Source organism: Chelonia mydas, chromosome 10, assembly GCF_015237465.2.
Source record: "Chelonia mydas isolate rCheMyd1 chromosome 10, rCheMyd1.pri.v2, whole genome shotgun sequence".
Lineage (NCBI taxonomy): Eukaryota > Metazoa > Chordata > Testudines > Cheloniidae > Chelonia > Chelonia mydas.
The window spans coordinates 16825068-16840825 of record NC_051250.2 but is presented as its reverse complement, the minus strand read 5'-3'; positions in this window follow the sequence as shown (position 1 = coordinate 16840825).

The following is a 15758-nucleotide window of genomic DNA, read 5'->3' as shown; positions in this document are numbered from 1 at the left end:
GACCTGTAACTGTAAGGCAATTGCCAGTTACCACTACCAGAAGTGGTACCAAGGGCAAATGATTGCTTCAGAAACGAAGGGTATGTTTACACTGCAATCAGAGGTGTGGCTGCAGCACATTAGTTATACTGGAGCTAGCTTTAGTCTAGCTATCACAGGTACCAAGAGCAGTGACGCACAAACTGCAGTGTTTGCTTGCCGCCCAAATACGTACCCAGCGTATCAGGCAGGCTTGCACAGCCAGTACCGAAGCCTGTGCTGCTGGGGCTAAGCAACAACAATTTACTCTCATCCCACATGCAATAAACTCTCATATATTTATCTTGCTTTGACCATTTGTTCCGATGGTGGTAGGGAAGGCGGTCAGTTTCACAGTTCACACCATATACTGCAACTCAGCCATTATGGCTCTGTTTTTCCCCCTCTGAAAAAAACAAAATTTTTTCCCCTCATTATCCCATTCGGTTTGCTAGAATCTAGAGATGGAAGAGACTTCTTCGATACTGGACATGAGAAGGAGCAGGCATCCTGTGGTTTCCAACATTCCAAATCCTTAACATCTTTTAGGTGATCTGCACCGTTTGACATACCATTTGTATATGGGGGTAAGTATCCATTTAACGTTTGTCAAGACCAGCTCTGATTTAACAGTGCTGTCTACACAAGTTCATTTTTTTAAGGGTTCGCTTAATTGTGTTTATTTTTCCCCCAAATACTATAAAGGGCTGCTTGTTTAAAAAGCCAAATGCTACTTGACATTACTGTTATAGCTCTTTGATAATTAAATACACAATCTGTCTGGTGCCATTGCTCCCATTTGCCTGCAGGTCCACTTTGCCACTTTCCCCAGCAGTCTGCATCACAGTAATTTCACTCTACTGAAAGTCAATCAATTGTGAACAGAACACTGCTGTACTGAATGCAAATTCCAGGATACTAACTCTCTCCCGGATTTGCTTAAATTGATCTGAGTCTGAATCCCAGTTTACTTGTGAATGGATGGCTAATAGCTCCATCACCTTCCAGAAGTAATACGCCATACTTAGGTAACTGAATAATGTAGCTCCACAGATTAAGTTTTTGTTTCTAAGCATGTAAGAGAAACTGAATAAAATGAAAATCCAGTGTTATAGCAAATATTTTTTTTTTAGAAAGGTAGGCTTCTGGCAGGGTATAAACCAGGGGTGGGCAAACTTTTTGGCCTGAGGGCCACATCGGGGTTGCAAAACTGTATGGAGGGCCGGGTAGGGAAAGCTGTGCCTCCCCAAACAGCCTGGCCCCTGCCCCCATCCGCCCGCTCCCACTTCCCACCCCCTGACGGCCCCCCTCAGAACCCTTGAGTCATCCAACCCACCCTGCTCCCTGACTGCCCCAACCCCTATCCACACCCCTGCACCCTGACAGGCCCCCCAGGACTCCCACACCTATCCAACCGCCCCCTGCGTCCTGTCCCGACTGCCCCCCAGAATCCCCTGCTCCTTATCCAAACCCCCCCCCCCCACCATGCCGCTCAGAGCACCAGGACCAGCAGCCGCGTCGCCCGGCTGGAGCCGGGCATGCCGCCGCGCAGTCTAGAGCACCAGGGCAGGACAGCGACTCTCACAGTCACACTGCCCGGCAAGAGCTCGCAGCCCCGCTGCCCAGAGCGCTGGCGGCACGGCAAGCTGAGGCATAACAGGGGAGGGGCCGGGGATTAGGCTCCCCGGCCGGGAGCTCAAGGGCTGGGCAGGATAGGCCCGCGGGCCGCAGTTTGCCCACCTCTGGTATAAACCATCATGCATATGGATGTAAGGCAACCTCTAGCTGTTGGGGGTTAGGAAAAATTTCCCTCTGGGCAGGATATCCATAACTGCCTACTAGTGCAGGATTTAGTGCAGGTACTGGCCCAAGCCAGACGCAGGATACTGGATGGATCACTACATGGGTCACTGATCTGATCCAATATGGCAATTCTTATGTTCATGTATATCTAGAAACAAGAGAAGAAAGTTCACATTGCATGATTGTGATTTACATAATCAAGCTGTACATGTTCTCTACCTATGTGATTTTTGTTCTCACGCTTCTTAAGTAATGATTGGTTTCACCACAGAAAAAGATTGCTGATATTTTTAAGTCTGGTTTAAGTCATTTTTATGTCACTTTTTACAATATGACAATGTTGATCTCATTACTACTTTTCCTAATGACAGTGAATACATTACATAGCATGAAGGTCTCCGTCCATCAGTGTTATCAACAGACGCTGTAGGTGAGAAGATCTTATCTTCATGGTAGTTTCAGAAATTAGTTTTAGGTTAGCCTATATTGTGCAAATTAACCAAGTTTCAAATAAGCGTCTGCCCACGCACCTCTCCCCTTCAGAAAGGATTTTCCTGTATTCCAAACCATCTGTCTTATTATGAGACTTGCTGTCTGTTAGCAGTGCTTTCCTAATAACAGCACAACACCCACACCAGCAGAGCCCAGACAGATGTTCCAGAAGTGGAACATCTCCCTTCCCTCTACTGAGTAGCTGTTCCAAAACGTAATCCTACCTACTACAAGCAGACATCAGAAGAGATTTAAAGTACCACTGTTGTAATTCCTCACTTCTCTTGTAGTACAGGAAACTTGAGGCAACATTCCAATTCTTTTGAAGTACTCTTGCTCCAAAAATAGCAAAACCAGCTTTAAAAAAAGTGTCCAGCTACCTCCACACTCAATTTCTCCACATATCTTGTTCTGCAACTTTCTGGTTGTTTTCCAGTGTTGTTTCAGTGTGGGAATGCTGTTCTCACACTGCTGGATCTACTCCAGTTGCTTGCTAGTCTTTTTTGCTTCCCATTCCACTCGTGTTTCAAAAGTGGAAGATGCAACAGAATGGGATGGAGAAAAGAAACAATTGTGCATATGGGGAATTATATTTCTTATTGGGAGAGACGGGGGAGAAGAGATCCAATTGCAGCATCAGGAGCTATGATGAGAGTTCAGAGTTTAGTGGGGGATCAGAAGAAAATTGCTTCTGATTATAAAATGAGTATAGGAAATAAGTAACATGATCTCGAAGTGATTTAGATCATCTAGTATGACCAAGCAAGCATAACTGAAACTCAAGGAGAGGATTCTCACTTAGAATGTTAATATGAATGGTTAAGTTCAGATGTATCCAAATATTAAGATCTTTGCATTAGAAGGCCATGTAATAATAATAAGCCATATGGACAGAGTAAAAAAATATACACTAAACGTATTTATAAATGTGAGTTGCAATTTGATCAAAACATCAGGACAAGTGAATAATGATAAAAACTAGAGGAAAAAGCTGCAGATACCATTCGTTATAGACTACTACTAGAGAATAAAATTTGGACCAAAATCTGAGGAAATCAAAGCCACAGGATACTGTATTCCTGAAGGATTTTGACTACTCAGACAGCTGTTGAGCAATAATTGACAGCTAAGCATGAATCATCTAGAGATGTCTATGTTATAAGAAAGACAGGCTCATGAACCAGAAAGTGGAGAATCCAGAGCACCATTGTGAAACTATTTTTTCCAACCAGAAGGAAGCAACTGAGAACCCAGCAGCTAGTAGTCACTACCAATAAGTAAAAGCCCACCACTAAGAATAAGATTTGCAGACTTCCATATTACACATGAAATAAAATTAAAGAGGTAGAAACCATTAGGAAGATCTTATTAATACAGCCATTAATTTTAAAAAGTAGGTAAGAAAGTAATTGAAGGGAATAATACTGATGAACTGACTCCACCATAGCAATTATTTTTGAAGTCAAAGAAATAGGAATATTCCATAAGAATGGAAAAAAGCAAGCGGGTTTGAGGGTTTTGTTGGGGGTTGGAGGGTTAAGTTAGACAATGCCTTACTGCTCAGTAAGCTTAACTGCAACCACTAATATAATGGAACCAAGAGTGAGACAAGAATCCGTTAACACCTGAATAATGAAGTCAGGAGCAATAAACAGCACCAGAATTTTTTAAATTTACACCAGAACTTACAAAATTCAAAGGAGAGTAATAGGACAAAATGGCAGTAGGTGTCGGGGGAAACCCAAAACAGATCTCCCTTCATTGCATGAAAGAAATGAAAAGTTTAGGGATTCCCACTGCAAATGGAAGTTCAGCCATGCTAATTGGTATATCCCCTTCCATCGTAATCCAGGGAGCATACTCCATGGCGACAGCATGGCTGAAGTTCTGCAGGATATCCTCACTATCTCAGCATCTCCCAGCAAATCCCTAGAAAGTTTCCAACAGAAATTAATCCAGACTCCTGCAGAATCCTGGCTGTATGGCATGACAACACAGTATCCAGAGGAGCAGAGGCTGGAGGCCGAGGAGAGGCTGTTGGGAGTACCATGGATGTTCCAGCTCTGTGCAGATGCTCTGGAATGCGTAGAATGTCTTAGGATACATCTAAGAGGGTATTACCCTGCGGCCTCTTCAGGCTCTTTCACTTTTCTTCCTACCCATCCAAGGTTTCCACCTTGGAAACTTTACAGAGGTCGACTCTAGTTATTTTACTCAGAAGGGAATGGTCAGGCTGCTCAAATAGCAGTTTTACCTTCTCAAATGTCTATTAAGCATCACAAAAAGTTTAATACTTACATAATCTCAAATCCACGGGGGATCATTTCTTTTTTTTTTAAGTTTCCTGCAGACTTCCAGGTCTCCACATGGAATGCTGTAAAACAAGAGGACTACTCAGAAATCTTTACACTTTAAAAGCAGACTGCAATAAGTGTAAAATGCACCTTTAAAAATACAACCAACTACCACTATACATGAGAACACCTGAGGAATTTGCAATATATATATATTTTTTTTACACAACTGAAATCTATGTGTTGTAATAGTAACATTTCTACAAACTATGCAGCCTTTCCATTAGTAAGTGATTAGAGCGATATTAGCCAGCACTACCTCGGTTTCAGAGACAATTAGCATCAGGCTGCTACATTGTTATTTGTACCTAGAATATAAATAAGGTATCGGAAACAGCAACACTATTTTATCTCAATGGCAGTTTCAGCTTACAGCCATTTCGGTAGACTGCGCTTTTATGACTTTTAGCAAGGTGCTTCATTTCTTGCATTCAAGACAAGATAGAGTGCATACTCTAGTATATGCACTAACCAGCAATTAGCAGTGAGTAAGGGGACATCCAGTCCCTAGGACAGGGGTGGGCAAACTACAGCCGGGGGGCTGCATCTGGCCCTTTGGACACTTTAATCTGGCCCTCGAGCTCCCACTGGGAAGCGGGGTCCGGGGCTTGCCCTGCTCCACGCGTGCTGTGGCTCAGCGCGGCTCCCGGAAGCAGCGGCACGTCCCCCCTCCAGCTCCTGTGCATAGGGGCAGCCGGTAGGCTGCACACACTGCTCCTACCCCCAAGCGCCGCCCCTGCAGCTCCAATTGGCCAGGAACCATGGCCAATGGGAGCTGCAGGGGTGGCGCCTGCGGACAGGGCAGCAAGCCGAGCTACCTGGCTGTGGAGGGGGAACATGCTGCTGCTTCTGGAAGCTGCCTGAGGTAAGCGCCACCTGGAGCCTGCACCCCTACCCCACTCCTGCACCCCAACCCCTTGCCCCAGCCCTGATCCCCCTCCTGCCCTCCAAACCCCTTGGTCCCAGCCTGGAGCACCCTCCTGCACTCCCAATCCGTTATCCCCAGCCCCACCCCAGAGCCCGCACCCCCTCCCATACCCCAACCCCCAAGTTCGTGAGCATTCATGGCCCACCATACAATTGCCATACCCAGATGTGACCTCCGGGCCAAAAAGTTTGCCCACCCTTACCCTAGGAGAACCAAATAAATACCATTTTGAGTGTAGCTCTACTCTGAAAAGGGACCGCCCCAAAAAAGAGCATTGTAAGGTTCCACGTTTATTGTGTCTCATGGACTTCCAGATAAAACCCAGGTAGGGTATGTCTAGACTAGAGCTGGAAAGTGTGAAATGCTGCTGAAGGCCAGATGCCAGCAATTTTAACATCTGTTAAAACAGTTAGCTCCAACCTTTCCCTAGTTATTTTTAATTCAGTTGTGTTGCACATTGCTCTGTTCAGACTGTATAGTAAGTACCCTGATGCTTGTATCAATCTCTAAATAGATCCAAACAGCAAGGGATAGTTGGTTTCAGAACTACCCAAAGCTGGTATTTTAACAGAAGTTCTTACCACTGGTTTGCTAAACTTGTAAGGTTAGACTTACCACACCTCACAACGCTAACGTGTGGGACTCAAAATAAAGAATTAGCTTGAGCTAGCAGTTAGGGAAGTCGTATCTACTCAAGTATATATTTTAAAAGGTCCTCCAGAAGATCAGAGTTTTTGTGGTGAGGGCCAAAGTACACTTTAATTAGGTCCCTGGGTCAAGGCTACAAAGTTATGGTGGCCAGGTGCTATTGTCAGTTCATAGCGTCTTCCTCACTGGTGTCAACAGAAATTTTACATCAAAGCAATTTAGAAGGTGGCCCTTAACTTTTTAGTTGTTTAATACTCTGTGGGGAAAAAAAGATTATGCAAAAAGCCATCAAGAGCACCATATCTTCCCTCACTTTTCCTCCCCTTCTGCTGGATATCATGCAGTGGTTTTAAGATTTTTTCGCATCTCCTTCTGGCTTCCTATACTTCCCCATTTTGGTGCTTTGGAACTCTGGATCTCTGCAAGAAAGGCATCGTTTTAATATGGAAAGGCTGCAGAAGCAGAATAACTAGTGTTCTAGTCACTTTCCTTCCAGGTGCAAGAGCTTCTGCAGTTGAGGAGGAAACAGTTATCTTTGTGAGGAAAACAACAATAGTATGATCATACTCTTTTTGCCCTCTTCAGCAGGCTTTATATACAAACAGATAGAGGTGGATAGAAATGGACTTGGGCCACGTTTCCACTTGGAAGGCTTTGCCAGTAGAGATATACCAGCAAAGCACTCCTACTGTGGACAAAGCTTATACTTGCAAAAGTGCACTTTTGTCAGCATAGCTTATCCAGCCCCAGTCCTCCCCTCTCCTTCCACCAAGTGAAATAAGCTAAACTGGCAGTATAATGCATCTACATTAGGGGCTTTTGCTAGCCAAGCTATAATGGTCGGGGATCACACATCTTCACATCCCTGCCGGACATAGCTAGGCCTAATTTGTTGTTGTGTACAACTGGCCTTAGTCCCGTCCACGGCAGAAGTAGACATGTGTGAAATATTTCACAAGGAAGCCTAGAAACAGGAAAGGTTTTCCAGGTTTTGTGGTAATTGAGGAGCTCTAATCAGGAATGCTGAGGTTCAAGAATCTTTCAGTGAACCAGAGAAATGTTATGAACATGAGTGAAACCACTGAAGTTCTGGTTTTGCACAAATTCAAGACAAACAAAATGAAGCAAAATTCTAGTGTCAGATGAATTTTGCTTTGAGTTTTGGGTCCAAACCCAGGGGATGTGAACCCAGATGAATCAAAACTGGAAAAAGTTTGCACAAACTTCTGCAAACAGAAATATTTTATTTTGGGGTACGGGATTAACACACACATACACACACCCTGTGCATGAGGCCTATTAAAACAGAAAAGTGATTAGGATCACACAAACCTCCCTAGTTTGTCTTTGCAGCCAGCTCTGTATGCAAGTGACTGAGTACACTTTTGGCTGCTGCTGCTCGTGGGCGAAATTATAGCGTAATCAAGTGATAGAAGAGCTGATGAACACATTGCTCAATCTGCAGGCGAGTTAGAATTCTGAAGCCTACAAACTGTTCGGCTCCCCCGAGGTGAAGCTCTCTCTCAAGGGAATCCTCAATTTAAGTAAGAAAAGTCAGTTTAAAGTTGACCTAGACAGGGAAAGGAAGTGTAGAATCAGAGGACAAAACCCCCACCTTTGAAATGTCACCCTATATTTCTAGAAGCCAGTTTACAGCAGGTCCAGAAACTCACTATGACTGCAGCTCATGGTTTGGGGCCAATTAGCTGTGCCAAGAATCAGAATTTCAGACGCTTCGTCGTAGCATGACCTGCGACCGTCTTCCAACATCCAAAGCTACCCTGCAGCAAGTCCCATAATAGCTGGGAAGTAGTTAAGAATTTGTTAAATGATCATGTCTAGACATTGTGTTAGCAAAAGACGTAGTCTAGGAATGTACCATTAAAGAAAGTTCTTTCCTTCCATGCACTCCGCACAGAAGACACCTGTTCTGCTATGTTCTTTATCCAAATGCATACTATGAAAGGGAAAGAGCAACAGTATAAAATGTCAAACGTTTCCAAATTGCAATAAATACAGTCTAAAAAAATTACAAGTAGGTGTTTCAGCCCATCATGCTGTGTTAATTTTAGAACAAGGCTAGCTGAAGAAAATAGACTGAAGAACAAAGTGAAAGATAATAGGGGAAGACATATCTAAAAGATTGGAGTAAAAGCACGGAGACATTCTATACCCTGGGGGAACACCCTGTACCCCCACGCCCATATTTCTCATCTGTATATAATTATGATATTACATATAAAGCATGCCTTATAAGGTAACAGGGGAAAGATTAGGATCTGCTGAAAGTCATTTCTCTATCCATATATGTATATCATTAATGCATAGGAAGTTATGAGAATTGCGTTGTATGGTTGTCACTAAAACATGCTGTAAGTTGGGGAATCAGCCAGATATTATCTCCCCAGAGACAACAGCAAGGAAAGTAACCAACGCCCGCCCGGGCAGGGTGTCAAACAACTCCTCAACAACCATTGTCCAGCACGAGAGCTACAATTCAATGACTCATCTGCATGAGACCACACCAGGGGAATTGCTCGACCTTGCCTGGAGACTCAGCAATGCCCCCCAGACATGCCTGGACTTGTGCTCCCCAAGCATATGGGACTGAGGATATAAAACAGAACACAGTGACCACATGCTGGGCCTTTCTCCTTCACCCACCTACGCTGCAAGTAACAAGGACACTCTGAAGACTCCAACTGAGGGGACTGGCCCAGATTTCAAGAATGAAATCTGTGTACTATGAACTGCAATATCCAGTGGTGTCAGAAAAACTGCTTAGTCTAGTTGTTGCCCAGTCTAATAGGGTAGAGAGTTTTTTGCCTATCACTTAGGGCTTGGCTACACTTGCGAGTTACAGCACAATAAAGGAGCCCCGGGCGCACTAGCTCACTACCCGCCCACACTGGCAAGGCACGTAGAGTGCTCTGAGTCCGCAGCTACAGCGCTGCTGGTACTCCACCTCGGCGAGTGGAACAACAGTTGCTGTGCCCTCGCTGGAGCACCGCAGCACCAGTGTGAACGAGGTGTTACATTACTGCGCTCTGACCAACCTCCGGAAAGGTCCCATAATCCCCTTAAGTCAAGTGGCCACTCTTGTCATTATTTGGAATCAGCTGTAGGAATGCGGAAATGCCCTTTGAAAGCTCCGTTTCTGACAATCGGCTGCTTATCTGCTCCGAGACAAAGCAAGCCATTAGTGTGGAATGCTGTGTGAGGGAGAGAGGCGCAGGGGGGTGACGGGGGTCTGCTGCTGTCTGAACTTACAAGACAGCATGCTGACATGCTCTCAGTCCCCCAAAAACCCACTCTCTCTCCCCCCCACATACACACAACACACTCCCTGTCACACTCCACCCCACCCCACCATTTGGAAAGCACATTGCAGCCACTTGCATGCTAGGATAGCTGCCCATAATGCACCGCTCCCAATGCCGCTGCAAGTGCTGCAAATGTGGCCACGCCAGTGCGCTTGAAGCTGTCAGTGTGGACAGACTGCAGCGCTTTCCCTACTGCGCTCTCCGAAGGCTTGTTTAACTCAAAGTGCTCTACATCTGCAAGTGTAGCTATGCCCTTGATATCACTTAAAACCCACCTTTTGTAGTCAGTAGATTTGTTTTACTGTTTATCTTTACCAGTGAGTTTGCCTAAAATGTGTGGTAAATCTGCTCAGGTTTTGTAAAGGCTGGTATGTGCCCACTTTCCACTGATGAAGTGGTGAACCAATTAATAAATCTGCATTGCTAGTCTTGAGCAGTGCAAGCCGGTAAGGCTGGCAGCTGGGGGAATTTGGGCTCTGGTGCCTTTCTCTGTGAGATTCATGAGTGGCTCTGGGAGCATTCATGCAATATAGCTGGGTGCGGAGTCTCCACACGCAGTCGTGCTGAGTGATAACAGCACCTGGAGGGGTTTGCTCCTGGCCACTAGCAAGGCATTGTGAGAGACAGCCCATGGGGCACAGCGGTCCCACAGTCCCAGGCTCCATCCCGGGGATCCCGTCACAGGTACTCACAACTAGTTTTGTTCTTTAGAAGACCCATTGCTTGAAGTTGCTGAAAAAGCAAAGGGATCCAAAAGCAAAGACAGCCCGTCACACTACTCTTGCATTGTTTCTTGGATGTTTTCCCTCTTCCAAACCTCTATCTTTTATGACCTGAACCAGAAAGTAACCGCAGAGTTTGTTCCTTTTCATTTTCTATTGAACATAATTTTTAAAAAGTTTATAAATCCTTTAGACACAGGTACAATATCATGGGCTATATCCTGTACTTGTAGGTGGTGAGCTGATGATTTCTTTGGTCTTCTCCATACAAGCTACAATCCTAAGAAGCCCAGCATGCAAACCTAGAAGCCTGCTTAGCACACTAGCTTTTCTTATTATGTATACTACAGTTTCCCCATCTAAGCCTGAGCTAGGCTCAGTACAATCACATAGTGTGAAACAGACTTTGCTTTGAAGAGTTTATACAACCAGAATAGATGGACAGTGGGTGAAGCGGAACCAAGCCACAGCCAGATGAAGTGACCACTCAAATGTATGGAGTCAGTTAGTGGCAGAGCGTGAACCACAACCCAACTCTCCTGCCTCCCAGTCCAGTTCCTATCCTCTAGCTACTTTACAATGACAACATTTTCACACATACATGAATATTTCTTTCACTGCATGATACTCAGATTTGTTCCTCTTTGCTTCAGAATGACTAATGCTATCAGTAAAAACATCTTTGCTTCAGAAGCAAAGATGTTTTTACTGATAGCACTAGTCATCTCCAGCTATTTAAAGATTAAACGTCTAATTTTCATAATTCCTTATTGACTTCTCTGGCAACTCTGGATCCTTAGCCACTCTGAAAAGTCAAGCCGTAAGCCTACTGATTTTTTAAATGCTAAAATACTAATAACCAAGCATGTTGTTTCCAGCGTTCATTATCGGCTTTAGCATAACTTCATTGTTACTTGAGGTTTCTAATACAGAAGTTGAATAACCAAAGTAGCACACCAGCATAGCCACTAGCAAAATTAGCAAGTAGTTTAAATATGCTAAGCTGTGATGCCATCACATTGCACAAGCTAAAGGCAATAAGGCTGCAGGGTAAATGACAAATGTAAGGTAAGATACTGATGTGCAGAGTCCTAGATTCCTAGATTCTAAGGCCAGAAGGTACCCCTCTGATCATCTAGTCTGACCTCCTGTATAACAAAGGCCAGGGAACTTCCCCCAAAAAATTCCTACAGGAGATTTCAGAAAAACGTAATTGTAATTTAAAAATCTCCAGCGATGGAAGATCCACAAATTTTGGTAAATTGTTCAAACAGTTAATTACCCTCACTTTAAAAAAATTTACGCCTATTTCCAGTCTGAATTTGTCCTGCTTCAACTTCCAGCCGATGGGTTTGGAAGTAGCTGGCCTGCAAGCACTTATCTCTTTGAACATTATCGATTTGCCCAGGACAAAATAGAATCTGTAGAAAACTCTGCCCAGACTATCGTCAAATCAGCTTGAGTAGGAGACAACAACTCCCTCCTTCCCAGCAATAAGCAAATTTACTTGTAAGACAAATTTTTTAGACTGCAATGTGAATTAAACATGTTTGTGGGACTTAACCTGTCTTACTTTCCTTAAGAATTCTTGGAAGCTGCGAGACTGCTTCCATTTTTTTAAGAAAATTAAATCTAGTTTTGGTAGATCTGTCAATGTAAATATACTTAATTTATTCTGTATGTAGAAAAGAAGAATATGAAAGCAAACAACTGCCGAATAATGTATAAAATTGGACTTTTCTCCCCAAAAGCAGATTCCCTGCTTCAGCTGATTAATGGTGTTATGACACAGGTTCAGTGCACGGTGGGACATCTTGGCATGAGTGGGAAAGCCCCAACCTGTAGGGTAGTAACTTTGGCAACTTGTTGGACAAGTTGTAAAATTCTAAAAAGAGGAAGAGGCCAAAATACCTAATGAAGTCAGGTTTTAGACTTCAGATGCTCATAGAAATTTTACAAAAACTTTGCTGTCCACCTTAATATTTTCATTATTATATTTAAATTTACATGTTAGCACCACACAGGAATTATTTGTTCTGAGCACAGTCAACTCCCAAGGAAATTCCTTCATTGGCATGGGGGCACTATTTAAATTATGTATACGGGATTGTTTTAAATAAAATCTTAAGGTAAATGGAAGTGATTAAGAATAAAAATTTAACAGAGTATATTTTGACTTCTATACAGTTTATTTCTTTTTAAAAAACAGAACCTAAGAATGGCCATACTGGGTCAGACCAAAGGTCCATCTAGCCCAGTATCCTGTCTTCCTTCAGTGGCCAATGCCAGGTGCCCCAGAGGGGATGAACAGAACAGGTAATCATCAAGTGATCCATCCCCCGTCACCCATTCCCAGCTTCTGGCAATCAGAGGCTAGGGATACCCTCCCTGCCCATCCTGGCTAATAGCCATTGATGGACCTATCCTCCATGAATTGATCTAGTTCTTTTTTGGTAAGTAAAGGAGAAACTAATATTAAATTACCTGCAAAGGCCTGATTTCCAAGTTTTGCTTTCTTTATTACTGTTAGCAGCACAAGGAATGCAACTTATGACTCTGTTTAGAAGTTAGCAATATCACCATCAATAGCTACACCAGAAATATAGAACCTTTGAGTACCTGAACTCAGGTTATAACCAATAACAAAGCCTTTTGGTTCTCCTTTAGAAGGTTTTGGTTGGTTGGTTGGTTTTTGTGTGTTTTTTAATAGCTTGAGCTGACATGCATTTTGATAATAGCTTGGCACTTAAAAAATAAATAAATAAATAAAGGCAGCTTTCACTTCACCTTTGAATTCATTAGATGATTGCTCACTTTTGAAAAATTAAAATGTACCAACCATAATAGCTACACTCTTTATTAATGTGCAGAAGGCATAACATACAATTTCAGATACATGAAGCTTGGATACTTTATGCACTTTATCTTCAGCATTTCTAAAGCGTCTATTACATTAGTGTCTATATACTGAACAAGAGTACTGAGAGGCCCTCCTATGTTGAAAATTCTGTAATGCAAACATTTAATATTTAGCTTGGGAATAGTACCACTGCCCCATATACAAATACCCACAAACTATAGGAGATTTGGATTCAAACTTGTTTGCTTGAACCCATCTCTAGAAGACAAACACACACTTGATTTTTTTTTTAGTAATCTCTAACGTTTGTCTGAAGAGATTGGCCTTTTCCCATCCCCACAAGGCTAACAAAGGGTCAGACTGAGGCTTAGATACATGAAAGTAACAAGAAATTGGATTGTAAAAGCTAGGAAATCCAGAGTAAAAATTGCTGCTCATCCACTTTTGTGCACAAATAAAAAAACAGAATCTGTGCATCACACACTCCTGTTGAGATCTGTTTAATATTTATGCCCAATGACACATTAACAGCAGCATGACAGCCTTAGATATCAATTTGCTCACTTTTTCAGCTTAACTTTTTGGTTATAATGGAAAAAAACTGACAGAAGTTCAATAGTAGCACTACTGGTTATTAAAGGTTTGCCTGCTCTAAAGCACATATTACAGAAGAGATGGTGGCATTTAGAACTATTCTGTGAAATGTTGGTAAAGTATCATAGCTAGGGCCCTACCAAATTTAGGGCCCACTTTGGTCAATTTCACGGTCATAGGATTTTAAAAATAATAAATCTGAAATTTCATAGTGTTGTAATTGTAGGGGTGCTGACCCAAAAAGGAGTTGTGAGGGGGGTCACAAGGTTACTGGAGGGGGGGGGGGTTGTGGTACTGCTACCCTTACTTCTGCCTTCAGAGCTGGGCAGCTGGCAAGCAGCAGCTGCTGGCTGGGAGCCCAGCTCTGAAGACAGAGCTGCCCCTGGCAGCAGCACAGAAGTAAGGATGGCCTGGTATGGTATTGCCACCCTTACTTCTGCGCTGCTGCCTGCAGAGCTGGGCCCTCAGTCAGTAGCCGTCACTCTAGGACCCCCCAGCTCCGAAGGCAGCAGTGCAGAAGTAAGGGTGGCATGGTATGGTGCTGCTACAGGCAAAGCGCTGCCTTCAGAGCTGGGCACTCAGCCAACAGCCGCCACTTTCCGACCACCCAGCTCTGAAGGCAGCACAGAAGTAAGGGTGGCAATACTGTGACCCCCTTTTGGGTCAGGACCCCCAATTTGAGAAACGCTGGTTCCCCCGTGAAATCTGTATAGTAGAGGGTAAAAGCACACAGATTTCAGGGGGGGAAGACCAGATTTCACGGTCCGTGATGCGTTTTTCATGGCTGTGAATTTGGTAGGGCCCTCATCATAGCTCATGCTTTAATCTAGTCTGACCTCCTACATTTTGCTCAGTATTCCTAAAATGACCAACAAACAGTCTTGACTATATCTGAGCAATAGTGCCTCAAACATCATTCTTCCACTGCCCAAATGCTCCCATTAAAGAACACTTTTCTAATACCTACCCTATTATTTTCCTTCAAGATATCAGTTCTTCTCCCATCGCTTACACAAATAATTAAAAGAGTCTCTAAATAATTCCCATTCATATATCTAGCTTGAAGGCATTTATAGACAACATGAGTATGTTGGGTTCTCCATTCTACAGAAGCATAGCTCCCTCAGACTCTTCAGGTCTTAGCCTCCAATTCCTGGATCACCTTTATTGCCCTGCTTTGTAATTTTTCTGTTGTGTTTGAACTGTGAAGTTCAGAACCTCACACAGAATGTCAAGCGAGAGGTACATAAGGCTATACAACTACCTCACGTGTTCTACAGGTGATCCCTTTACGTAGGCATAAACACCACATACTGGGTATATTTGCCATGGCATCAGAGCTGCAAATTCATATTTGGTTTTCCAACTATCATCATCCCTCAGGCTCTCAGACTCTCTGAATAACAAGAGTTGCCACTGCTAAGCAGTTCCCAAGCTGCTATGTCATGGCAGCATGAAGTAGATGTCAGCTATAAAGGATTATAGTTAGGACTCTTGGGTTTTCTGACCTTAATTTGTAACTACTTAACATTCTAGCACTTTAAGTATTTGACTCTTATGAGACTTCTAGACAAGATAAGAAGTCTGTTGTCTGCCAAGATAACTCAGTTGTATAGAAGGCTGCCTAGCATTTGTACACTCTTCAAGAGAGCTTCAGTTTTCTAGGATCTGTTTAAAGAGGGTAAATTGCAGTTGGCTCTTTACCAGAAGACAACACATGCTAACGTAAGTTACTATGCAATTACCATTGTTTCAAGTTGAGTTACTATGTCATTACTGCAGAATAACCTATAGTCAAGTATACAATTAATCCATGTCACCAGTGCAGATAATCCACAAAACATTAAAACCATTTAAGATAGTGTTTGAAAAAATTGCTAGACACCCAAAAGCCAGAGGACAAAGCCTGCCAGTAAGGAGCAAATAAAGATGAAGGAGACCGAAAGATAAGAGGCAACCCCTTAATGTGAAACCCACCTGCATGGAAGAAGGCAGGATTTGGGATTCCTAGCAGGG